The sequence below is a fragment of the Nycticebus coucang genome, chromosome Y, assembly GCF_027406575.1.
Source record: "Nycticebus coucang isolate mNycCou1 chromosome Y, mNycCou1.pri, whole genome shotgun sequence".
In the NCBI taxonomy this organism is placed as follows: domain Eukaryota; kingdom Metazoa; phylum Chordata; class Mammalia; order Primates; family Lorisidae; genus Nycticebus; species Nycticebus coucang.
The window spans coordinates 17,585,340-17,612,732 of NC_069805.1; the positions used below are offsets into that span (position 1 = coordinate 17,585,340).

The 27,393-nt window shown below is 36.6% G+C and overlaps 1 non-coding gene across 1 annotated transcript; it reads left to right on the plus strand.

The window, feature by feature from the left end:
• The first annotated feature begins 14,719 nt into the window (after positions 1 to 14,719).
• On the plus strand, positions 14,720 to 14,856 carry LOC128579229 (small nucleolar RNA SNORA2/SNORA34 family). The gene has a single exon (XR_008378097.1). It is a non-coding gene; the product is annotated as a small nucleolar RNA SNORA2/SNORA34 family (small nucleolar RNA).
• The last annotated feature ends 12,537 nt before the right edge of the window (positions 14,857 to 27,393 follow it).

Genomic DNA, 27,393 nt, shown 5'->3' on the forward strand with positions numbered 1-27,393 from the left:
ATATGAAAGCTACAAACCACCAACAGCCAAGCTGTTGAAGAAAGAGGAGCGAGAGGGTATGCGGGAGGATGGGCAAAGGGACAGTAATTGTTTGCTACATACGGATTGTGCATTTTACAAGTTTACATGTTAAATATGTGAATTGTAGAATGTAAATGTATATTACAAGAATAAAGAACCAGTGGTGAAGGATATGTTAATGAGTTTGATGTAAATATATAAAATTGTGTATGGAAACATGACATTGAACCCATCATTACATTATTGTCCTAAGATTTAATTTAAAAAAAGCAGTAAAGAGAGAAAGAAAGAGAGAAAGAGAAAGAGAGATAGAAAGAGAGAAAGAAAGAAAGAAAGAAAGAAAGAAAGAAAGAAAGAAAGAAAGAAAGAAAGAAAGAAAGAAAGAAAGAAAGAAAGAAAGAAAGAGAAAGATGGAAGGATGGAAGAATGGAAGGGAAAGGAAAATGAAAAGAAAAAGAAATCAAGGGGTGGCGCCTGTGGCTCAAGGAGTAGGGCGCTGATCCCATATGCCAGAGGTGGTGGGTTCAAACCCAGCCCTGGCCAAAATAAATAAATAAATAAATAGTATGTGAAAAAGAAAGCAAGGAATGAAAAGGAAAATGTAAGGGAAGGCAAGGGAAGCAATTGGAAGGGAAAGGATGAAAAGGGTTGCGAAAGGAAGAAAGAAAGAAAGAAAGAAAGAAAGGAAATATCAAGGAGGTGGAACATATTCTTCTTAGCAAAGTGTCTGGGGAATATGTTATGTGGTTATCTTTAATTTCTCAAGAGTTTATATTCTAGAGATACATGTCAGAATATTTATCGATAAAATCATATAAAGTCTAGAATTTCTTTTTTTTTAATTCATTTATTATTATTATTTTTATTAAATCATAGCTGTGTACATAGATATGATCATGGGGCATCATACACTAGATTCATAGACTGACATATTTTCATCACAATGGTTAACACAGACTTCCTGTCATTTTCTTAATTATTTTGCTAAGAAATTTACATTCCACATTTACTAAGTTTCATGTATAACATTTTAAGATGTACCGAAGGTGTAATCCCACCAATCCCCCTCCATCTACCCTCTTCCTCTTCCTTCCCTTCCCTTCCCCTTCCCCCTATTCTTAGGTTGTAACCGGTTTATACCTTTCATATGAAGGTCCTAAATTAGTCTCATAGTATGGGTGAGTACATTGGATACTTTGTCTTCCATTCTCGAGATACTTTACTGAGAAGAATATGTTCCAGCTCCATCCATGTAAACATGAAAGAGGTAAAGTCTCCATCTTTCTTCAAGGTTGCATAGTATTCCATGGTGTACATATACCACAATTTATTAATCCATTCCTGGGTCGATGGGCACTTGGGCTTTTGCCATGACGTAGCAATTTGGAATTGGGGAGAAATAAACATTTTGGTACAAATATCTTTGTTATAATGTGATTTTTGGTCTTCTGGGTATGTACCTAGTAGAGGAATTATAGGATTAAATGGCAGATCTATTTTTAGAACTCTAACTGTTCTCCAAATATCTTTCCAAAAGGAATGTATTAATTTGCATTCCCACCAGCAGTGTAGAAGTGTTCCCTTTTCTCCACATCCACGCCAACATCTCTGGTCTTGGGATTTTGTAATATGGGCTAATCTTACTTGGGTTAGATGGTATCTCATGGAAGTTTTGATTGGCTTTTCTCTGATGATTAAAGATGATGAGCATTTTTTCATATGTCTGTAGGCCATGCGCCTGTTTTCTTAAAAGAAGTTCCTCTTCAAGTCCCTTGCCCAGCCTGTGATGGGATCACTTGTTCTTTTCTTGCTTATACATTTCAGTTCTCTGTGGATTCTGGTTATTAAACCTTTGTCAGAGACATAACATGCAAATATCTTCTCCCATTCTGAGGGCTGTCTGTTTGCTTTACTTACCATGCTCTTGGCTGTGAAGAAGATTTTTAGTTTGATTAGGTCCCAGTCGTGTATTTTTGAAGCTGCTTCAATTGCCCGGGGGATCCTCCTCATAAAATACTGGCCCAGACAGATTTCTTCAAGGGTTTTTCCTGCACTCTCTTGTAGTATTTTTATAGTTTCATGTCTGAAGTTTAAATGTTTAATCCAGTGAGAGTCTTAGTTATTGGTGAAAGGTGTGGATCCAGTTTCAGTCTTCTACAGTTTGCCAGGCAGTTCACCCAGCACCATTTGTTAAATAGGGAATATTTTCTCCACTGAATGTTTTTAATTAGCTTGGCAAAGATTAAATAACGGTAAGTAGCTGGTTCTCTATTCTGTTGCAGATACCTACTTCTCTGTTTTTGTGTCAGGACCATGCTGTTTTGATCACTGTCTATTTATAGTATAGTCTGAGGTCTTGTAGTATGATTTGTCCTGCTTTGTTTTTATTTCTGAGTAATGTCTTTGCTATTCTAAGTTTTTTTCTGATTCCTTATAAAATGAAGTATTATTTTTTTCAAAATCTTTAAAGTATGACAGTGGAGCTGTAATAGGCATTCAATTAAAATTGTATATTTGTATGTATAGTATGGACATTTTTTAATGTTGATTCTTCCCAACAATGAGCGGGGTATGTTTTTGCATTTGTTATTGTTTTCAGCTATTAATATTCTTAGATGCGTAGTTCTTTTTATAGAGATCTTTCACGTTTTTTGTTAGATAAACTCCCAAATACTTTATCTTCTTTGGCACTACTGTGAATGGAATAGAGTCCTTAACTGTTTTTTAGCTTGACTATTGTTGGTTTATATAAAGGCTACCGATATATGAATGTTGATGTTCCAACCTGAGATGCTGCTGTATTCCTTGATCACTTCTAAGAGTTTTGTAGTAGAATCCATGGTGTTTTCCAGATATACAATCATATCATCTGCGAAGAGCAAAAGTTTATCTCTTCTGACCCTATATGAATACGCTTGATTGCCTTTTCTTCCCTAACTGTGACTGCTAAAACTTCCATTACAATGTTAAAGAGCAGTGGAAAAAATGCGCAGCTTGTGTGGTTTCTCATGTGAGTAAAAATGATTTCAATTTAACTGCATTCAATAAGATATTGGCTGGGGGTTTGCTGTACATAGCCTCTATCAGTTTAAGAAATGTCCCTTCGAGAGGCAGGGCAAGACGGCTGCAGAGTAACAGCTTCCTTGCATCTCGGCACCGTGAGTCTGGGGAGATAGGACTCCAGGCATCTCTGGCTGGTGGGATCTGCCTATTATCACTCCTAAGAGGATACAGGGATTCAGCGACAGACTTCTGGACCCCAAGACTACGACTAAAACAGTGGAAAACCGGCAAGTGGTCGCGTGTGTTCAATCCGTCTAAACCCACCTGCAACTGTAAGTTCAGTAGCAGCGAGACGGCAAAAAAGAAAGGCCTTACCTGTGAACTCTTGTGGTGTCTTTGGACTTGGCACTCAGCTGAACTGCCTTGGGCAGAGCCTGAGCGGGAGTGCAGAGAACTTTGGCCTTTGTCTAGGGCCCCAGTCTGAGCCACTGAGCCAAACGGAGCTAATAGTGTTTGGCTCTGGGTCACAGGCACCCATTGTGAGCGATCTGCACCAGCAAGCTCCACCCTCAGGGTCGCAGAGCTAGAAATGGGTGGGAGCTTGTAACCCAGTGACCAAGAAGCCTAAGGGCGGGGTCTGAGCCGCCTTGCAGCCCTAACCATCAGGGGCAGAGGGAGACCAGATTTGGCACACAGGGTAAGTGGATAGCCACTTCAGCATATATTCCAGCGACAAGCACTTACCTGGGAAAGCTTCTTCTCAGCAAGTGAACAAGTTCAAAGTGCTTTTTAAGTGGGCTGAAGAGAGATTTAGGGTGTATACCTGCTGGGGATTGAGAAACTAGCAGCCTCCAGTCCTATCAGAACTGGGATTAACATCTCATACACAAGGAGACCACATGTTGCACAGACAATATTCAATAACATATACATACTGCTTTGTTTTTGGTTGTGGTTTTTTATTTTTTTTTTTTTGTTTATTGTGATATTGTTGATGTTGTTTTGTATTTTAAGTTCAACCTTTTCCATACAGATCCTTTTTCTTTCTCAATTTTTCTAGTTTAATTATAATTTCCCATTGCTACCTATTTCAAAAAGTAGAACTTCAATTTTCTTAGTGTTTCTACTGCTATATTTGGTTTGCCACCTAATTTTATCCCATAAAGTTTTCTGTTTGCTTGTTTTGGTTTGATTTATAGCATTTTTTTCTTTCCTCTGTACTTGGTGGAGGTGGGGTACTGTGTCTGATCAGGTTAGCAAGGAGCTGCTGACCTCAAGGGAACCACCTAACTGGGAACCACGAGAAGGTGTGTTTTTTTTTAAGGTTGTATCAATGTACCCTACTGTACAACTATATTGCTCTGTCTCCCTCTTTCTGCGCCTCTCTTCTTTCTTTTTCAATATTCCTTTTACCCACCAACTCTCTTTTCTCTATTTTTCTTTTATTTTTTTTTCTCATTTCACTCAGTCCTCCTTTCTTTCATCCCTTTTTTGCTCAACAACCTTCTCACACTTCTGGTCCTGTAACCCTTAGTCCACAGGCACAAGAACTTAAAGAGCAAGAGGAAGTGATAGGAAAATTAGGGCAAGGAAACAGATAAAAGAAATCACTCATGAGGAAGAATCAGCAGAAAACTCCAGGCCTCATGAAGAACCAGTACAGAATAAACTCACCATGGGACCATGAGGTAGCTACTGCAGAGGATTACACATAAAAAGAAAAGTTAGGAAGGACAGAAAGGGCATTTAGAATACATATGTTGAAAACAATGAAAAAAAATAATGGAAACAATGAAGGAAACGGCTGATAAAGTGGAAAATAAACAAAAGGAAATTCAAAAACAGAATCAGGTAAAAGATGAACGATATGAAGAATATAAAATGATATAGCAGATCTGAAGGAACTGAATCAGTCAATTAGGGAACTTAAAGATGCAATGGAAAGTATCAGCAACAGGTTAGACCATGCAGAAGAAAGAATTTCAGAGGTAGAAGACAAAGTTCTTGAGATAACTCAGATAGTAAAAGAGGCAGAAAAGAAGAGAGAGAAAGCAGAATGTTCACTGTCAGAATTATGGGACATTATGAAGCATTCCAACATACGAGTTATAGGAATTTCAGAAGGGGAAGAAGAATGCCCTAGAGGAATGGAAGCCATAATAGAGAATATTATAAAAGAAAATTTCCCAATTATCACCAAAGATTCTGACATACTGCTTTCAGAGGGATATCATACCCCAGGTCGCCTAAACTCTAACAGAGCTTCTCCAAGACACATTGTGATGAATCTGTCCAAAGTCGACAGAAAAGAAAAGATTCTACAAGCTGCCAGGAGAAAGCACCAGTTGACCTACAGGGGCAAATCCATCAGAGTGACCGTAGATATCTCTAATGAAACTTTCCAAGCAAGAAAACAATGGTCATCTAACTTTAATCTACTTAAACAGAACAATTTCCAGCCCAGAATTCTGTACCCTGCTAAGCTAAGCTTCAAAATTGACAGAGAAATCAAATCATTTACGGATATACAAACATTGAGGAAATTCACCACAACAAGACCAGCTCTACAGGAAATACTTCAACCTGTTCTGCACGCTGACCACCACAATGGATCAGCAGCAAAGTAAGATTTCAGAAATTAAAGGACAGAACCTAATCTCCACACTGATGCAAAAGATAAAACTAAGCAATGGACTCTCACCAAATAAGACGAATAGAATACTACCACACTTATCAATTATCTCAATAAATGTTAATGTCTTGAATTCCCCACTGAAGAGACACAGATTGGTTGAGTGGATTAACAAACACAAGCTATCCATTTGCTGTCTGCAAGAAACACACCTGGCTTCAAAACACAAATTAAAGCTCCGAGTCAAGGGTTGGAAGACAATTTTACAGGCAAATGGAATTCAGTAGAAAAGAGGAGTTGCAATCTTATTTTCATATACATGTGGATTGAAAGCAACTGAAGTCAAAAAAGACAAAGATGGTCACTTTATATTGGTCAAGGGAAAAATACACCAAGAAGACATTTCAATTCTACATATTTATTTAACCAATTGAAATGCTCCCAGATTCTTGAAACAGACCTTACTCAGTCTGAGTAATATGATATCTGATAATACCATAATAATAGGGGACGCTAACCCTCCTCATACAGAGCTGGACAGATCCTCTAAACAGAAATTAAACAAGGATATAAGAGATTTAAATGAGACCCTAGAACAACTGTGCTTGATAGATGCATATAGAACAATCCATCCCAAAGATAAAGAATACACATTCTTCTCATCACCCCATGGAACATTCTCCAAAATTGATCATATCTTGGGACACAAAACAAATATCAACAGAATCAAAAGAATTGAAATTTTACCTTGTATCTTCGCAGACCATAAGGCACTAAAGTGGAACTCAACTCTAACAAAAATGCTCGACCCCACCCAAAGGCATGGAAATTAAACAATCTTCTGTTGAATAACAGATAGGTGCAAAAAGAAATACAACAGGAAATCGTTAACTTCCTTGAGCATAACAACAACGAAGACATAAGCTACCAAAACAGGTGGGATACTGCAAAAGCAGTTTTGAGAGGAAAATTCATCCCTTTAGATGCCTACATTTGAAAAACAGAAACAGAGCACATCAGCAATCTCAAAAGATATCTTATGGAATGGAAAAAGAAGAACAATCTAAGCCTAAACTCAGTAGAATAAAAGAAATATCCAAAATCAAATCGGAGATCAATGACATTAAAAACAAAAGAATCATTCAGAAAATTAATGAAAAAAGGATTTGGTTTTTTGAAAAAATAAACAAAATAGATAAACCATTCGCCAGACTAATGAGGAATAGAAAAGTAAAATCTCTGTTAACCTCAATCAGAAATGATACAGGGGAAATAACCACTGATCCCACAGAGATACAAGAGATCATCTCTGAATACTACCAGAAACTCTATGCCCAGGAATTTGACAATGTGAAAGAAATAGATCAATATTTGGAATCACACCCTCTCCCTAGACTTAGCCAGGAAGAAATAGAGCTACTGAACACACCAATTTCAAGCACTGAGATAAAAGAAACAATAAAAATTATTCCAACCAGAAAATGCCCTGGTCCAGATGGCTTCACTCCAGAATTCTATCAAACCTTCAAGGAAGAGCTTATTCCTGTTATGCAGAAATTATCACCAAAAACTGAGCAAGAAGGAATCTTCCCCAACACATTCTATGAAGCAAACATCACCCTGATACCAAAACCAGGAAAAGACCCAAACTAAAAGGAGAATTTCAGACCAGTCTCACTCATGAATATAGATGCAAAAATTCTCAACAAAATCCTAACCAATAGATTACAGCTTATCATCAAAAAAGTCATTCATCTTGATCAAGTAGGCTTCATCCCAGGGATTCAAGGATGGTTTAACATACGCAAGTCCATAAACTTTATCCACCATATTAACAGAGGGAAATATAAAGATCATATGATCCTCTCAATAGATGCAGAAAAAGCATTTGATAAAATCCAGCATCCTTTTCTAATTAGAACACTGAAGAGTATAGGCATAGGTAGCACATTTCTAAAACTGATTGAAGCTATCTATGACAAACCCACAGCCAATATTTTACTGAATGGAGTAAAACTGAAAGCTTTTCCTCTTAGAACTGGAACCAGACAAGGTTGTCCTCTTTCATCTTTAGTATTGAACGTATGCTGGAAGTTCTAGCCAATACAGTTAGGCAAGACAAGGAAATAAAGGGAATCCAAATGGGAACAGAGGAGGTCAAACACTCCCTCTTTGCTGATGCCATGATCTTATACTTAGAGAACCCCAAAGACTCAAGCACAAGAACCCTAGAAGTCATCAAAAAATACAGTAATGTTGCAGGATATAAAATCAATGTCCACAAGTCAGTAGCCTTTGTGTACACCAATAACAGTCAAGATGAAAAGCTAATTAAGGACAAAACTCCCTTCAACATAGTTTCAAAAAAATGAAATACCTAGGAATATACCTGAGGAAGGAGGTGAAGGACCTCTATAAAGAAAACTTTGAAATCCTCAGAAAGGAAATAGCAGAGGATATTAGCAAATGGAAGAACATACCATGCTCATGAATGGGTAGATTCAACATTGTTAACATGTCTATACTTCCCAAAGCAATCTACCTATTCAATGCCAATCCTATAAAAATACCAACATCGTACTTTCAAGATTTGGAAAAAATGATTCTGCGTTCTGTATGAAACCGGAAAAAAACCCGTATAGCTAAGGCAGTTCTCTGTAACAAAAATAAAGCTGGGGGCATCAGCATACCAAATTTTAGTCTGTACTACAAAGCCGTAGTGCTCAAGACAATATGGTACTGGCACAAAAACAGAGACATAGACACTTGGAATTGAATTGAAAACGAAGAAATGCAACTATCATTTAACAACCACCTAATCTTTGATAAACCAAACAAGAACATACTTTTAAGGGAAAGACTCCCTATTCAATAAATAGTGTTGGGTGAACTGGATGTCTACATGTAAAAGACTGAAACTGGACCCACACCTTTCCCACTCACAAAAATTGATTCAAGACGGATAAAGGACTTAAATTTATGGCAGGAAACAATAAAAATCCTCCAAGAAAGTAAGGGAAAAACACTGGAAGATATTGGCCTGGGGAAAGTCTTCATGAAGAAGACTGCCATAGCAATTGCAACAACAACAACAAAAATCAACAAATGGGACTTCATTAAACTGAAAAGCTTCTGTACAGCTAAGGAGACAACAACCAAAGCAAAGAGACAACCTACACAATGGGAAAGGATATTTGCATATTTTGAATCAGACAAAAGCTTGATAACTAGGATCTATAGAGAACTCAAATTAATCCACATGAAAAAAGCCAACAATCCCATCTATCAATGGGCAAGAGACATGAATAGAACTTTCTCTAAAGACGACAGATGAATGGCTAACAAACACATGAAAAAATGTTCATGATCTGTATATATTAGAGAAATGCAAATCAAAACAACCCTGAGATATCATCTAACCCCAGTGAGAATGGCCCACATCACAAAATCTCAAAACTGCAGATGCTGGCATGGATGTGGAGAGAAGGGAACACTTTTACACTGCTGATGGGACTGCAAACTAGTACAACCTTTCTGGAAGGAAGTATGGAGAAACCTCAAAGCACTCAAGCTAGACCTCCCATTTGATCCTGCAATCCCATTACTGGGCATATACCCAGAAGGAAAGAAATACTTTTATCATAAGGACACTTGTACTAGACTGTTTATTGCAGCTCAATTTACAATCACCAAAATGTGGAAACAGCCTAAATGCCCACCAACCCAGGAATGGATTAACAAGCTGTGGTATATGTATATCATGGAATACTATTCAGCCATTAAAAAAAATGGAGACTTTACATCCTTCGTATTAACCTGGATGGACGTGAAAGACATTATTTTTAGTAAAGCATCACAAGAATTGAGAAGCATGAATCCTATGTACTCAATTTTGATATGTGGACAATTAATGACAATTATTGTTATGGGGGAAAAATAAAGAGGGAAGGGGTGGGGGTGGGGCCTTGGTATGTGTCACACTTTAGTTGTGCAAGAGATGATTGCAAGAGGGACTTTAACTAAGAATTGAAATCAGTGTAACCTGGCTTATTGTACCCTCAATGAATCCACAACAATGAAAAAAAAAAGAAAAAGAAAAATAATATTAAAAAATATTAAAATTACCAATATTTCCTCTAAGAAAATGATAAGAAAAAAAGGCACCAACCACAAAAATATTATTCTTGTATATATGTAGAAATGTGTATCTATATGTATGACGTATAGGTGAAATATGTATCTATATGTATGACTTATAGGGGAAAAATGTATCTATATGTATGACGAAAGGGATCAACTTTCATAGAAATGTATTTATAATGCAATATTCTTTCTTAAAACCAGGTGGCACTATGAGTCGTTCCCATTTTTATACATGATTCAAAGTTTATACTGTTACGACGGTTACGACCCTACCTGGCCTATCGCTATTTTGGAGTTTCTGTAAAAGTTTTTTTTACCTAATTGTTGTACAACCTCAGCTGCTCTGTTCCAGATAGCAGTTCTTTTCAACTTCCCAACTAAGTGCAGGAGTCCAAGCTTCACAAATCTTTCCTCCCTGCTTCCACATTCTCCTGCATATTGGAAAGAGCAATCAGCTGTTGGGGAGGGTTCTGGCTGCTGCTGGGTCTCGCTACCACCGCAGCTGCAGCACATGGAAACCTTATACTCATTTTTTGTGGCACAGTCTCACTTTTGAATATGGACTTTTGAGTTCAGCCACCTGGCATTTTGCCACACAACATGAACTGCCAGCACACATGAATAATCCCCACCAGGAAAGGTCTGGTCTATTTAATCTTTCCTGTTATTCTGGGGGAAGTGCCCACCATTTCAGACAATTCAAAATTTCTTTTTCCCAGGGAGGATCCCTTCCCTACAATTTTTCATAACGTTGCTTAGTTCCTTGTGATTATAAAAGTCTCCACTTTCAGAGGCCAAACTCTACTCAGGGATAAAATTTCTTCAGTTGGGTTTTGTCAATATTTGCAAGCTGCTGTCCATTGTGAGGGAGTGGCCTGTCAGCCAGTATGACCAAACATGGAATATCTCTACAAAAGAATTGGTGGTTTTAAATGAAATGAAACCTCCTATACAGCAATCTGCCAATTTGCTGCACATCTCCAGCTGGTTGTCCACACCAATAATCCACATGGGGAAAAGGTCCAGACCACCCTTCCTTTCACCTGATGACTTGAAAGTGGTGTTCTAAATGTCCGCCCCATCTGCCATCATGCTCTGCCTTCCTAAGATTCAACCGAAAAAAAAATAGTAAGGACCGAAATGAAGAAAGAAATACAGGAAGAAAAGATGAAGCAAGAAAAAATTGAAGGTTGTAATTAAGATAAACAGAGAAAAGAAAGGAAAAAGAAAGCAAAAGTATGAAAAATATTACAAGGGAACGTAAGGTAACTTAATGAAAAAAAGGGAAGACAAGAAAAGCAAAGGAAAGAGACAGGAAGCCAAGGCAAAGGAAAAAGAAAGACACAAGCAAAGTGAAAGACAGGAAAGAAAGAGAAAAAAAAGGATAGAAAAGAAAGGAAGGAAGGATGGTTGGAAGGAAGAGAAAGGAAGAAAAGAAAAAAAGAAAAGAAATAAAAAGAAAAATAAAAGGCAAGGTAATGTCATGGCAAGTCAATGAAATTAAGGGAAAACAAAGCAAGGAAAGGTAAGGGATAGGAATGGAAGGGAAAGGAAGAAGAAAGACACAATGAAAGAGAAAGAATGAAAAAAGAAATAATGAAAGAAGAAAATAAGAAACAACACAAGGTTGGAAGGAAGGTACAAAGAGAAAAGAAGTGAAAAAGGAAAGCAAAGGATTAAAAAGAAAATGAAAGGTAAGTTAAGGCAAACTAAGTCAGTGATAGGAAATGGAAGAAGAAGGGAACAAAGGGAAGGGATAAGAATGGAATGAAAGGAAGAAGAAAGATAAAGGGAAAGAAAAAGAAGAAAGAAAAAAGAAAGAAAGAAATGGACAAGGATGTGGAACACATTCTTCTTAGCAACGTGTATCTGGAATGGAAGAAAAATATCCAATGTACTCAAAACTACCCTTAAACATATCTAATCCAGTACACATAAATATGAATGCTACAACCTAACAAAGCCCAAGTTAATCAAGAAAGAGGAGCAAGAGCGTAAAGGGAAGATATGTGAAGGGATGATAATTGTTTGCTCCGTACCTATTGTTAATTTTTTAAAGATAATGTTAAATATGTGTACTGTAAAATATGAATATTATATCAAAAGTCTGAAGAAACTGTAGGGAAGGATATGTAAGTGAAATTGATGAAAATATTTCAAATTTTGTATGGAAACATGACATTTACCTTATAATTTCATTAATGTACACATATAAAATTTAATTAAAAAATAAATAATAAAGAAAGAAATGAAGAAAAAAGCAGAAAGAAAGAAAGAAGAAAGGATGGAATGTTGGAAGGAAGGGAAAGTAAGAAAAAAAATAAACCAAAAAAAGGAAAAGAAAAATGAAAGTAAATTTATGGCATGGTAAGTCAATGAAAGGGAACTGAAGACAAGCAAAGCAATGGGAAGGGATAGAAAGAGAAAGGAAAGGGAGAACAAAGACAGAATACAAAAAAAGAAGAAAAAAGAAAGAAAGAAAATGACAAGGTGGGAACATATGCTTCTTACCAACATGTATCAGGAGTGGAAGAAAAATATTCATTGTACTCAGTTCTACAGTTAAACCCATGTAGAACCACTTCAATATTAACACAACAACACAGCAAAAGCCTAAGGTAATGATGAAAGAGAAGCAACAGCGTATAGGGCAGGATGGGTGAACGCACAATAATTCATTGCTCTGTACCAATAGTGTATTTACAAGGCTACATGTTAAATATGTGAATTGTAAAATATGAATATCATATGACAAGACAGAAGAACTGTGGGGAATTATAAGTTAATGAGATTGATGTAAATATTTCAAACTGTGTAAGTAACCATGACATTATACCCCATAATTGCATTAATGTACACATATCAGATTTAAATTAAAAAATAATAAAGAAAGAAATATAGAAAGACAGGAAGAAATAAAAAAGAAAATGAATGGAAGTTTGGAAGGAAGGGAATGGAAGAAAAGCAAGCAAAGAGGAAAGCAAAGAATGAAAAAAAAGAAAGGTAAGGAAAGTAAAGTAAGTCATTGAAAGTGAAAGGAATAAAAGGGAAACAAGTGGAAGAGAAGAGATGGGAAGGAAAAGGAAAAATAAACACACAAGGAAGAGAAAGACAGAAAGAAAGAAGAAAGGATGGAAGGTTTGAAGAAAGCAAAAAGAAGAAAACAAAGGAAAATGGAAAGCAAAGAATGACAAGAAAAATTGAAAGGTAAGACAAGGTAAGTGAATGAAAGAAAAGGGAATAAAAGGGAGGGATGGGAAGAGAAGGAAATAAAGAAAAAGACAAAAATTAAGACAAAGAAACAAAGAAGAAAGGATGCAAGGTAGGAAGGAAGGGAGAAAATAAAAATAGTGGAAAAAGAAAAGTCAAGGAATGAAAAGAAAATGAAAAGTAAGATAAGGTAAGGTAAGTCAAGGCAGGGAAGGAAAGAGAAAAGAACCAGAGAGAAGGGATAGAAAGTGAAGGGAAAGGAAGAAAAAAAGACAGAATAAAAGAAAAAGAAAGAAGAAAAAAGAAAGAAAGAAAGAGTAAAGGACAGAAGCATGAAAGGAAGGGTAAAGAAAAAAGGAGAGGAAAATAAAAGTAAAAGAATGAAAAGAAAAATGAAAGGTAAGGTAAGGCAATGTAAATTAAAGAAAGAGTAGGGAAGACAAGAGAGCAAAGGGAAGACATGTAAAGATGAGGAAAAGAAAGACCAAATAGACAGGAAAGAGAAATAAAAGATAGAAAGAAAGAAAATGACAAGGAGGTGGAACATATAATTCTTGTGTATCAGGAATGGACGAAAAATATTCAATGTACTCAGTACTACTGTGAAACCAATATAGAACCATTAAACTTCATTATGAATGCTACAACCCAGCAAAAGCCTGAGGTAATGATGAAAAAGGAACAAGAGGGTATAGAGGAGGATGTGTGAAGGAAAGATAATTTTTTGCTCTGTACCAATTGTGCATTTACAAGGCTTCATGTTCAATATGTGAAATGTAAAACATGAGTATCATATGACAAGACTGAAGTATTGTAAAGAAGTATATGTTAATGAGATTGATGTAAATATTTCAAATTGTGTATGGAACCATGACATTGTACCCCATAATTGCATTAATGTACAAATATCAGATTTAATTTAAAAAAAATAATAAAAAAAGAAAGAAAAAAGACAGGAAGAAAGAAAAAAAGAAGAATGGATGGAAGTTTGGATGGAAGGGAAAGGAAGAAAAGAAAGCAAAGAGGAAACAAAGGAAGTAAAAGAAAAATGAAAGGAAACATATGGCAAGTTTAGTCATTGAAAGTGAAGGGAAGACAAGCGAAACAAAGGGATGAGATGAAAAGAGAAGGAAAAGGAAAAAGAAGCACACAAGGGAAGAGAAAGAAAGAAAGAAGAAAGGCTGAATTGTTCGAAGGAAGGAAAAGGAAGAAAGGAAAGGGAGAAGGAAAAGGAAGAAAGGAAAGGGAAAAGGAAAGCAAAAGAATAACAAGAAAAATTAAAAGCTAAGGTAAGGTAAGTCAATGAAAGAAAAAGGAAGCAAGAGGGGGAATGGGAAAAGAAGGAAAATAAAGAAAAAGACAAAGGAAACACAAAGGAAGAAAGAGGAAAGGATGGAAGTTTGCAGGAAATAAAAGGATGAAAAGAACAAAAAAAAGCAAAAATAATAAATAAAAAGGAAAAGTAATGTAAGGCAAGGTAAATCAAAGAAAGGGAAAGGAAGACAAGAAAAGCAAAGGGAAGTCATGGAAAGGGAAGGAGAAGGAAGATAAAAGATAAAAGGAAAGAAAGAAGGAAGAAAGAAACGAAGGAAGGAAATAAGGAAGGAAGGAAGGAAGAAAGAACAAAAGAGAGAGAGAAAGAGAGAAAAGAAAAGAACAAGGAGGTGAAACATGTACTTCTTAGCAACGTCTATCAGAAAAGGAAGAAAATTGGCCCTGAATCAAGGCCAGCAGTTTGCTGAAGCTGTTGGTTTCAAGCAGGAGCCTAAAGAATTATCTTTCTGTGGTCTGTTGGCCATTTTAGAACTTTGGAAATGTAATGGTCAATTCATTAGAAAGAAACAGTGTGAGTCATTGGTGATAGATGTAGGCTAGTGTGATTTGTAGTCTTAATACTGTCAGGTTCCAAAATACCCATAAAATATTACTATATTTATATCCCAAGTATATTTAAGTTATTTGTTAGAATTATAATGCTCTTAAATCTTAATTACAGCTCCCCAAAATGACTGTAGGTTTTTACCCAAAATAAAAAGATAATTCTACAGTAAACAAAAAAAAAAAAAGGAAGAAAAATATTCAATGTACTCTGTATTACTGTGAAACCAATATGGAACCATTACACTTCAATATGAACTCTACAACCCAGCAAAAGCCTAATTTAATGATAAAAGAGGAGCAAGAGGTTATATGGGAGGATGGATGAAGGGATGATACTTTCTTCCTCTGTACCAGTTGTACATTTACAAGGTTACTTGTTAAATATATGAGAATTGTAAAATATGAATATCATATGACAAAAATGAAGAATTATGGTGAAGTATATGTTAATGAGATTGATGTAAATATTTCAAATTGTGTATGAAACCATGACATTGTACCCCATAATTTAAAAAATAATGAAGAAAGAAATATAGAAAACAACACAGGAAGAAAAAAAGAAGAAAAAAAGGATGGAAGTTTGGAAGAAAGGGTAAGGAAGAAAAGAAAGAAAAAAAAAAAGCAAAGAAATAAGAAAAATTACAAGGTAAGGCAAGGTAAGTCAATGAAAGGAAAGGGAATCAAAGGCAGGGATGGGAAAAGAAGAAAAATAAAGTAAAAGACAGACAGAAAGAAAAAGGAAGAAACAAGAAAGGATGGAATGTTGGACGTAAGAAAAAGGATAAAAAATGGGAAAAAAAAGAAAAGATATGAAAAGTAAGGTAAGACAAAGTAAGTTCATGAAAGGTAAGGCAAGACAAAAGAAGCAGAGGGAAGTAATCGGAAGGGAAGGGAAAGGAAGAAAAAAGACAAAATAAAAGAAAATGAAAGAAGAAAGAAAAGAAAGAAAGAGAGAAAGAAAGATAGAAAATAAAATAAAGAAAGAAGAAAGGATGCAAGCTGGGAAGGAAGGGTAAGGAATAAAAGGAAAAATGAAAGCAAACGAAAGAAATGAAATGAAAGGTAAGGTAAGGCACAGTAAGTCAAAGAAAGGGAAGGGAAGACAAGAAAAAAAAAGGGAAGGCATGGAAAAGGAAGGAAATAAAAGACAAAAGAGACAGGAAAGAGAAAGAAAGAAAATGCAAGGAGATGGAATATATAATTTTTAAAAACATGTATCAGGAATGGAAAAAAATATTAAATGTACTCAGTACTACTGTGAAACTGATATAGATACACTACACTTCAATATAAATGCTACAACCCAGAAAAAGCCTAAGGTAATGAAGAAAGAGGAGCAAGAGGGTATAGGAGACGATGGGTGAAGGGACAATTATTCCTTTCCCTGTACCAATTGTGCATTTACAAGGCTACATATTAAATATGTGAATAGTAAAATATGAATATAATATGACAATAATGAACTGTGGGGAAGTATATGTTAAAGTGATTTATGTAATTATTTCAAATTGTGTATGGAACCATGACATTGCACCCCATAATTGTATTAATATACACATATCAGATTTAATTTAAAAAATAATAAGGAAAGGAATAAAGAAAGATGACAGGAAGAAAGAAAAAAGAACAAAGATGGAAGTTTGGAAGTAAAGGAAAAGAAGAAAAGAAAGCAAAGGAAGGAAAAGAAAAACAAAAGGTAAGGTAGGGCAATGTAAGTCATTGAAAAAAAAGGGAAGACAAGGAAAACAAAGGGAAGAGACGAGAAGGGAAGAAAAAGGAAGAAGAAACACAAGGGAACAGAAAGAATGAAGAGGGCGGTGCCTGTGGCTCAAGGAGTAGGGCGTCGGTCCCATATGCCGGAGGTGGTGGGTTCAAACCCAGCCCCGGCCAAAAAACCAAAAAAAAAAAAAAAAAGAAAGAATGAAGAAAGGTTGGAAGGTTGGAAGGAAGGAAAAGAAGAGAAGAAAGGAAAAATGAAAGCAAAGAAATGACAAGAAAAATTAAAAGATAAGGCAAGGTAAGTCAATGAAAAAAAGGGAAGCAAAGGGAGGGAAGGGAATAGAAGGAAAATAAAGAAAAACTCAAAAGGAAAGAGAAAGGAAGAAAGAAGAAAGGATAGAAGGTAAGAAGGAAGAGAAAGGATGAAAGAAATGGAAAAATAAAAGAAAAATGAAAAGTAAGGTAAGGCATGGTAAGTCATAGAAAGGGAAGAAAAGAACAAAGAAGCAGAGGGAAAGGATATTAAGGGAAGGGAATGGAAGAAAAAGAGAGGGTAAAAGAAACAGAAAGAAGAAAAAAGAAAGACAGATGGAAAGAAGAACCAACCAAAGCTTGAAAGGAAGGGTAAGGAAGAAAAGAAAGGACAAATGAAAGCAAAATAATGAAAGAAAAATGAAAGGTAAGGTAAGGCAAAGTAAGTCAAAGAAACGGAAGGGAAAATAAGAAAAGCAAAGGGAAGTGATAGAAAAAGAAGACAAAGAAAGAGCAAAGAGACCAAGAATGGGAAAGGAAGGAGGGAAGGAAGGAAGAAAGAAAGGAAAAAAGAAAGAAAATGACAAGAAGGTAGAACTTATACTTCTTAGCAACGTATATCAGGAATGGAAGAAAAATATTCAATGTACTCAATGCTACTGTGAAACCAATATAGAACCACTACACTTCAATATGAATGCTACAACCCAGCAAAAGCCTAAGGTAATGATGAAAGTGGAGCAAGAGGTTATAGGGTAGGACGGGTGCAGTGACGATAATTATTTGCTCTGTACCAATTGTGGATTTACAAGACTACATTTTAAATATGTGAATTGTAAAATGTGAATATCATGTGACATGATTGAAGTACTGTGGAGAAGTATATGTTAATGAGATTGATGTAATATTTCAAATTGTGTATAGAACATGACATTCTACCACATAATTGAGTTAAAGTACACATATGAGATTTCTTTAAAAAGTAATACAGAAAGAAATAAAGAAGGAAAGACAGGAAGAAAGAAAAAGAGAAGAGGATAGAAATTTGGAAGGAAGGGAAAGGAAGAAACAGAAGTAAAGAGGAAAGCAAAGGAAGGAAAAGAAAAATAAAAGGTAAGGCATGGCAAGGTACGTCATTGAAAGTAAAGGGAAGACAAGGGAAACGAAGGGAATATATGAGAAAGGGAGGAAAAGAAAGAAGAAACACAGAAGTGCAGAGAAAGAAAGAATGAAACAAAGAAAGAAAGAAAGAAAGAAAGATTAGTTGTAAGGAAGGAAAAGGAAGAAAAGAAAGGAAAAAGGATAGCAAAGGAATGACAAGGAAAATTTTACTGTAAGGCAAAGTAAGTCAATGAAAGAAAAGGGAAGCAAAGGGAGAAATGGGAAAAGGAGGAAAATAAATAAAAAGACAAAAGGAAGAGAGATGAAAAAATGGAAGGTTGGAAGGAAAGGAAAGGATAAACAATATAAAAAGAAAAGAAAAAAATTAAAGTAAAAATGAAAAGTAACATAAGGCAAGGTAAGTCAAAGAAAGGATAGGGTAGACAAAAGAAACAGAGGGAAGGGATAAGAAGGGAAGTGATGGAAGGAAAACGACAGAGTAAAGGAAAAAGAACAAAGAAAAAGAAAAAAAAGAAATGAAAAAGAAAGGACAAAAGTTTGGAAGGAAGGGTAAGGAAGAAAATAAAGAAAAAATGAAAGCATATGAATGAAAAGAAAAATGAAAATGAAAAGAAAGATAAGGTAAGGCAAAGTCAGTAAAGAAAGGAAAGTGAAGACAAGAAAAGTGAAGGGAAGACATAAAAAGGGGAAGAAAAGGAAGACAAAAGAGACCAGGACAGAGAAAATTGAAGGAAGGAAGGAATGAATGAAGGAAGGAAGGAATGAAAGAAGGAAGGAAGGAAGGAAGGAAGGAAGGAAGGAAGGAAGGAAGGAAGGAAGGAAGGAAGGAAGGAAGGAAGGAAGGAAGGAAGGAAGAAGATGACAAGGATGTGGAACATATACTTCTTAGCAACATGTATCAGGAATGGAAGAAAAATATTCAATGTACTCAGTACTACTGTGAAACTGATATAGAAATATTACACTTCAATATGAATGCTACAATCAACAAAACCTAAGGTAATGATGAAAGAGGAGCAAGTGGGTATAGTGGAGGACGTGTGAAGGGACTATAATTCTTTGCTCTGTACCAATTGTGCATTTATAAGGCTACATGTTAAATATGTGAATTGCAAAATATGAATATCATATGACAAGACTAAAGTACTGTGGGTAATTATATGTTAATGAGATTGATGTAAATATTTCAAATTGTCTATGGAACCATGACATTGTACCCCATAATTGCATTAATGTACACATATCAGATTTAATTTAAAAAACAATAAAGAAAGAAAGAATGAATGAATGGCAGAAAGAAAGAAAAAAGAAGAAATGATGGAAGTTTGGAAGGAAGAAAAAGAAAGAAAAGAAAGCAAAGAGGAAAGCAAAGGAAGGAAAAGAAAAATGAACGGTAAGGTAAGGCAAGGTAAGTCTTAGAATTCAGAGGGAAGACAAGGGAAACAGGGAATAGTTAAGAAGGGAAGGAAAAGGGAGAAGAAACACACAAGGGAAGTGAAAGAAAGAAAGAAGAAAGGATGGAATGTTGGAAGGAAGGAAAAGGAAGAAAAGAAAGGAAAAAGGAAAGCAAAGGAATGACAAGAAAAATTAAAAGGTAAGTCAATAAAAGAAAAGGGAAGCAAAGGGACAAATAGGATAAGAAGGAAAATAAAGAAAAAGAAAAAGGAAGAAGAAAGGATGGAGGTTGGAAGGAAGGGAAAAGGTGCAAAGAATGGCAAAAAAAGCAAATGAATGAAAAGAACAATGAAAGGGAAGGGAAGTCAATTAAAGGGAAGGGAAGACAAGGGAAGCAAAAGGAAGGGAAAGTGAAAGAAGAAAAAATACAGAAGGAAAGAAACAGAAAGAAAGAAAGAAAGAGAGAGAAAGAAAGAAAGAAAGAAAGGAAGGAAGGAAGGAAGGAAGGAAGGAAGGAAGGAAGGAAGGAAGGAAGGAAGGAAGGAAGGAAGGAAGGAAGGAAGGAAGGAAGGAAGGAAGGAAGGAAGGAAGGAAGGAAGGAAGGAAGGAAGGAAGGAAGGAAGGAAGAAAGAAAGAAAAGAAAAGAAGGAAAGAAGGTAAGAAGGAAGGAAGGTAGGAAGGAAATAAAGAAAGAATGAAAAATGGATGGATTGTTGGAAGGAAGTAAAAGGAAGAAAAGAAAGACAATAACAGCAAATAAATGAAAAGCAAAATGAAATGTAAGGGAATGCATGGTAAGTCAATGAAAAGGAAGGGAAGATAAGGGTAGGAAAAGGAAGGGATGTAAAGTGAAGTGAAAGGCAGAAAAATATTAAAGGAAAGAAAAAGAATGGGAAAGAAAGGAAGGAAGGAAAGAAAGAAAAGACAGAAAGAAAGAAAATTTCAAGGAGGTGGAAGATATTCTTCTTAGCAATGTGCATCAGGAATGGAAAAGTAGCCAATGTACTCAGTACTGCTATCAAAGCTATATAGATCCACTACACTTCAATATGTATGCAAAGAAAGAACAATGGGAGAGAAGGAGGGAGGGAGAAAGGGAGGAAGGAAAAAAGGATGGGAGGGAGGGAAGAGAAAGAAAAGAAAGTAAAGAACAGAAATAGGAAATTTAAGAAAAGAAAAATGAAAGAAACAGAGAGAAAAAATGAAAGAATGAGAGAAAGAAGACATGAAAAAATAAAGGAACGAAGGAAGGAACCAAGAAAGGAAGCAAGAAAGGAAAGAAGTAAGGAAGGAAGGAAAGCAAGCAAAGGAAAGAAAACGATTGAATAGAAAAATGAAAGGTAAGGAAAAGCAAGGAAGGCAAAGAAATAATGACAGAAAGAGAAATAAAGAAAGAAAAAAGAAAGAAAAAATGAGGAAAGAAATGAAGTTGGAGCATATTTTCCTAGCAAAGTATCTCAAGAATGGAGGGAAAATATCCAAGGAACTCAGCGCTACTGTGAAAACAAATACAACCACACCCAATCCCATATCAAAGCTATAACCCAACAATAGCCCCAGGAAAGAGAAAGTGAAGGAGAAAGAGTATGGGAAGGGGCAGGGTGTCGATATATGGATGGAGATTAATTGGTGGGACTACAACAATGGTGTATTTTACAAGGGTACATGGTAAATCTGAGAAGAGTAGAATATAAATGTCTTAACACAAGAACTAGGAAACAGCAGTGAATGCTATGTTAACTAGTTTGATATGAGTATTTCAAATTGTATAGAAAACCAGCACATCATAATTGCATTTATGTACCCACCTATCTCTTAAGAAAAAGAGAAAGAATGAAAGAGAGAAAGAAACGATGAAAAGAAAGAAAAAAATAAGGGAGGGATGGAGGGAGAGAGGAAGGGAGAAAGACCTACCTGGATTTGCAACATATTCCTCTTTTCAAAGTACCCAAAGCATGGAAGAAAAATAATCCAATGTACTCAGCCGTTCTGTGAAACCAAAATATAAGGATCCACACTTCCATATGGAAGGTAAACCCACCAACAACTAGAGGAGAGGAAAGGGAGCAGGGGGATGGATGTATGGAGTTTACTTCTTGGAAGCACACTGATTGTGCATTTTATATGGGTACAAGTAAAAACTGCAAAATGTAGTATATAAATTTCTTAACATAATAACTAAGAAACAACGATGAAATCTATTATATCCAGTTCAACAAAGTATTTCAAATTGTACATAAAACCATTACATTGTACCCCATAATTGCTTTAATGTACACAACTATGTTTTCATGGAAAACAAAGGAAAGGAATAAAGAAAGAAGGAAATAAAGAAAAAAAGAAAGGCGGGAGAGAGGGAGGGAAGGAAGCGAGGAAGGAAGGAAGGAAAGAAAGAGAGAGAAAGAAAGAAAGAGGCACAAAAGGGACAACTATTTTTTCTCTGTGGATAGAGGGCTAAAAAGTTTTCTGGTCTAAACACTTGAGGGACACCAGCTATAGTGAGCAGAAAAGGCCACTTAGTATCTTTTACCAGAAGGCTGGATCCCAGGACATTACAAGATGAAGTTTCTACATGGTCACCGATGACATCGCAATGGGTATTGCCCTTGGTTACCAACTTCAAGTTTAGACTTATTTGTGCTAAGCATGTGTAGGGGCTGTCAAAATTTATTGTTGTTTTTGTGCTTCTTGTTGTTCTTGTCGTAGGGTCTTAAACTGTTACCAAATAGTGGGATTTTTTTCTCCATTCTCAATTCCTTCTTTCCGAAGTTTCTTTTTATCTGTGGATTCAACAACCCTTCCTTTCCTTTTCAAGTCATGGATGTGTAAGCAAATGGAAGAGAGTGGTTTACACCTACTGCTGCCCTGGGATGTTGTAGACCAAGATCCTGAGCCCAAACATGAGACAGTGATTTCACAAACCTGACAGGTAGGTCACACAGTTCTTAGTTTCCACTTTCGTGGTTTTTACTTCTTTCTTTAGAATAGGCATGTTGGCAAAGTAGGTGTCTCACTGAAGGTCCTCTCGACATCTGGTTAGGCACTGTGTCTAGTAGTGAACTCCATAGTTCTAGTTATTTATGGTGATCATGAAATATATCAGCCTATCTGGAAAGTTCCAATATTCCTGACCTCAGGGCCAGGAGTGTCCAACCTTTTGACTTCTCTTGCCACATAGGGAGTGGAAGAGTTATGTTGGGCGACACGTTCAATATACAAACACTAATGAATCCTGATAAGCAAAAGAGAGATCCGTGCATAATTGTGGTGATATCTACCACCACAGATATGCAAAACAGTTCTGACATAATACCTATGTGTAACAGGGACCTCAGGATTGGACACTATTTAATGCCCCTGATAAGGTAATTTCTTCAGTAGAGCTCAATAACTTTTTGCCTCGCATGACTACAATGTTTGTAGGCTCTGGTAGGCCAAGGTGGGCTGATCCACTGACCTCAGGTGCTAAAGGCAAGACTGAGCAACAGTGAGAAATCTTCACCCTAGATATCCCACCTGGTTTATACAAAAATATAAAAAATAGTCAAGCCTTGTGTTACTTGCCTGTAGTTCCAGCTACTTCACAGGCTGAAGCTGAAGTATCCCTTGAATCCAAGAGTTGCACGTCACAGTGTTCCAGGCTGAGGCCATTACACACTAGCCTGCTTGGGCAAACAGTGAGAGTTTGTCTCATGAAAAAAAAAAATAAAGAAAGGAAATTAGGCACATTTCCACGAGAAAACGTTCAAGGATAGTTCAGTACGCAGATGGTATAGGGGACTATATAAAGGAAGAGCTTTATTGTGGCCTCTGTGGGGGAAGAACATGTGAGTCAGGAGAAGCAGGTTTGGGATGGGTTCCTTGGGATATTATCGATTGATCTGAAGGGTATGGGCTGTCCAGAGATTTCTGGTCTCTGGACTTGAAATGACTGGAGCAAAGGAATATTGTCCCAGATTGAAAGAGCCCTACAGTGGGCAGTACCTGTGGCTCAAAGGAGTAGGGCAATGGTCTCATATACCAGAGGTAGTATATTCAAACACAGCCCAGGCCAAAAACTGCAAAAAGAAAAAAAAAAAAAAAAGAAGAAGAAGAAGAAGAAGAAAGAGCCCTACAGTGGAGGTGGAGGGCATACTCTGGATTTTTTAGTGTATACATGAAAAGCCTGATTTTAAGCAATAATTGAATTTAGAGGCAGTTTCCAGAGAACTATAAGAATGGGTCAGAGGTGTCAGAGTTACATAAAATCCAAAGGCTTGATTAGTACAGGTTTTAGGAAAACAATTTCCCTATGAGGTAATAATGTCTCTAGTTGACAACTGATCTAGAGGTAAAATTTTGAAACTACATCTGTGGTAAAAAGTAAAAATGAGGGGTAAGTCACGTAAGAACAGTTTTCTCCATTTATGTATTGAGGCAGAGTCTTATTTGGTTGCCCTCAGCAGAGAGCCCTGGTATCATAGCTCAAAGCAATCTTCAAGTGTGTCATCAAGTGAAACTATTCCCTCAGCTGGGACTCCAGGCACCCGCACAATGGCCAGTCATTTCTTTATTCTTCACAGGTGGGGCTTTCAATCTCTCTCAGGCTGGTTTCCAATTCAGAAGCTCAGACAATCCAACTGACAGTTCCTCCCAAAGTGCCAAGATTGCAGGCATGAAACACCACTGATGACCACAAACCATATTTTGAAAATGTACCAACTTCAAGGAGTGAAGTGGTGGCTCACACTTGTAATCCTAAAACTCTGTGAGGCAGAGGCGCGTGTTTCAAAGTAACTGAGCTCTGTGGTGAAGCACCTGTCCTCCCAGGTGTTCAGGAGGCTAAGGCGATAGGATATGTTGAGCCCAGGAGTTTGAGATTGTAGTTAGCTATGTTGACATCAGGGCACTCTACCCAGGGGGAAGGAGTCAGACTCTGAAAGAAAAATAAAATGACAACTTCTGTAGGATAGAATAATGTGCCTTCAAAAATCAATTCATGGTAGCCTGAATTGAGTAGGGAGATAGGGTTGACTGTCTCTCAGGCACTGTCACTACCTGGGTACTTCTTATGTTGTGAGCATTTTGAGCACCTCAAGTTTTGAAAATCATAGTTAAGTAGCTTCATTGAAATAAGTAGTTCACCCTTCGGAAGTGTACAATTCTGTGTTTCTTAGTATATTCACATAATAGTACAGCTATCATCACAATCTAATTATAGAACTTTTACTTCTTCCCTACCAAAAGAAAGTAAACACTACTAATAATCAATTTCATATTTCTCTCCCCCCTCTCCCACCTGTCCCCTACTCCTAGCAAACAATTAGCCTTGTCTTGATGTTTTCTACTAAGTATAGTCACACTCTACGTGGCCCTTTGTAACTGGCATTGTTCCGTTACTATAATGTTTTTAAGGTTCATTTCTGGGCGGCGCCTATGACTCAAAGGGTTAGGGCACCAGCCCCATATGCCAGAGGTGGCTTGTTCAAACCCAGGCCCTTCTAAAAAAAACAAACAAACAACAACAACCATAACAAAAAAACTGCAAAAAAAATACTAGTAAGGTTCATTTCTATGGTAACATCTATGTGCACTTCATTCTTTTTGATTGTTGAAAAATATGCCATCATGTGAATATAACACGATATATGTATCCCATCATCTTTAGATCCCATTAATAGTACTGAAGACATTCCCTTCTCATCTAAAATTTTTAAAAGATTTTATCAACAAGATATGTTGCCTCTGTAAAATGTTTATCTGAGTCTGTTGAGGTGACCATGTGGTTTTTCTTATTGATTCTATTAATGTAGTATATTCTATTAGTTTATTTTCCCATAGTGAGCTAGACTGGCATTCCTGGACATAAATCCCATTTGGGATACATGTATGAACTATTTTGTATGCTACCAGAATATTCCTCACCTACACAGTACATCTCTTATAGATTTGAGACTGTGTTTACCTCTTTCTCCCAGAAAAGTACACCGGCACCATCATAGCTCAAGGCAATGCAAACTTCTGACATCCAATGATCCCCTGACTTTATCCTTCTCAGCAGCTGAGAGTACAGGCTCATGCCAGCACTGCTGGTTACCTTTTGCACTTATTTCATAGACAGGTGAGGTCGCATTGTGTTGCTCAGTCTAGTATGAAATCCCTAGCATCCAGTGATCTTTCTGCCTCGGCCTCTGAAATTGGTAGGATTATACGTGTGATCTATGGTGCTCATTGACCTTTATGTCTTGGTGAAGTTTTTCTCTATTTGCAATATAGGTAATAGCCCGTACATTAAAAAATAACAACTGAATTCAGATATAATTTACACACTCCACAATTCACCCATTTCAAGTATGGAGTTCATTATGACACATTCAGGGATAATTTGTATAGTTTGTTTGTTATGAGAGAATTTTCCTTGAAGGAATAGAAGAGAGAAAGTGAGAGTGAGTGGAAATAGAGGGATGAAGGAAATAAAAGAATAAATAGAGTCAGTAAATGAGAAAGAGAGAATTGGAGGAAGGAAGGAGTAAGTGAGGGAGGGACAAATGGAAAGATGGAGGGAGGGAAAGAGAAAAAGAGAAAATGACCAGATTTTCTGGCACACGCCTATAAGACTAGCCATCTGGCAGGCTGATTTGAGTGGAGTTCTTGAACAAGGGGGTGCTCAGAATGGACTGAGCAAGAATCAGACCCTGTCTATACAAATAAATGGAGAATTATTTAGGAATTGAGAAAGACAACTGCAGTCCTAATGACATGGGTGTCTCGGGCAAGAGGATTTCCTCAATTTTTGAATTTGAGGTTGCTATGATATAGTCTGAGGCTATGAAAGACTAGCCTGGGACATATATGGAAACCGTACCTCAAAAATACCCATACACACACACACATGCACAGACAAACCAATAAACCAACCCACAAATATATTCATCATCTGAAAAGACCAGAATTACCTTGATGGTTCAAGAAAAGTAAGCATGCTTAAGACCTGTGAAGCTTTGACCAAATTGACCAAATTTGGGGAAGGTGTGAAAACAGGTCCTTGTAACAGAGTCCCACTTAAGTGACTCTTCCAGTTTTGTCAGCTGTGGTGAAGCTTTAGTCACACTGCTGTTGAAAATCTCAACTGTTCTGTCAGCCTAGTGCCATGAAACTCAACTGTCATTAGAATCAATGAGGCACAAATGTGAGAACACTTCTTTTTCTGTGGATGGAGGGCTAAGAAGTGTCTTGGTCCAAACATTTGAGGGACACCAGCTGAAGTGAGCAGAAAAGGCCACTTAGTATTTTTGATCAGAAGCCTGTGTCCCAGGACATTACCGGATGAAGTCACTACATGCTCACCCTGGATGACATCACAATGTGTGTTGCCCTGGGTTACCATCTTCAAGCTTAACCTTATTCATGCTAAGCATGTGTAGTGGCTGTCCATGTTTGTTATTATTATTGTTGTTGTGTCTTAAACTTTTACAAAGGAGTATGGTTCTTTTCTCTACATTTAATTCCTGCTTTCTAAAGTTTCTTTGTATCAGTGGCCAGGGGATTCACCAACTCTTCCTTTCCTTTTCAAGTCATGGATTTGTAAATGAATGGAAGAGTGGTTTATGCCTACTGCTGCCCTAGGTACCCAAGCTCACAGTTCAGACAGTGATTTCACAGACCTGATAGTTATGTCACAAAATTCTCAGTTCTACTTTCATGGTGTTTTTCTTCTTTCTCTAGAATAACCTTGATTTAAAAGGTACCTGTCTCTCTGAACATCCTGTCTTAACCTTGGAATAGGCACTGTGTCCACTTATGTACTCAAAGCTCCAGTTATTTATGAAGACTATGGAAAATATAAGACTATCTGAAACTTGCAACATTTCTGACCTCACTGCCAGTGGTGTCCAAACTTTTGGCTTCTTTTGGCCACATAGGAAGTAGAAGAGTTATGTTGGGTATAAATTGAATTCACCAACAGTAATGAATACTGACAGGCAAAAAAAAAAGGCAAGTGCATACTTTTTTAAAATTCATTTTTGTGTATTCAT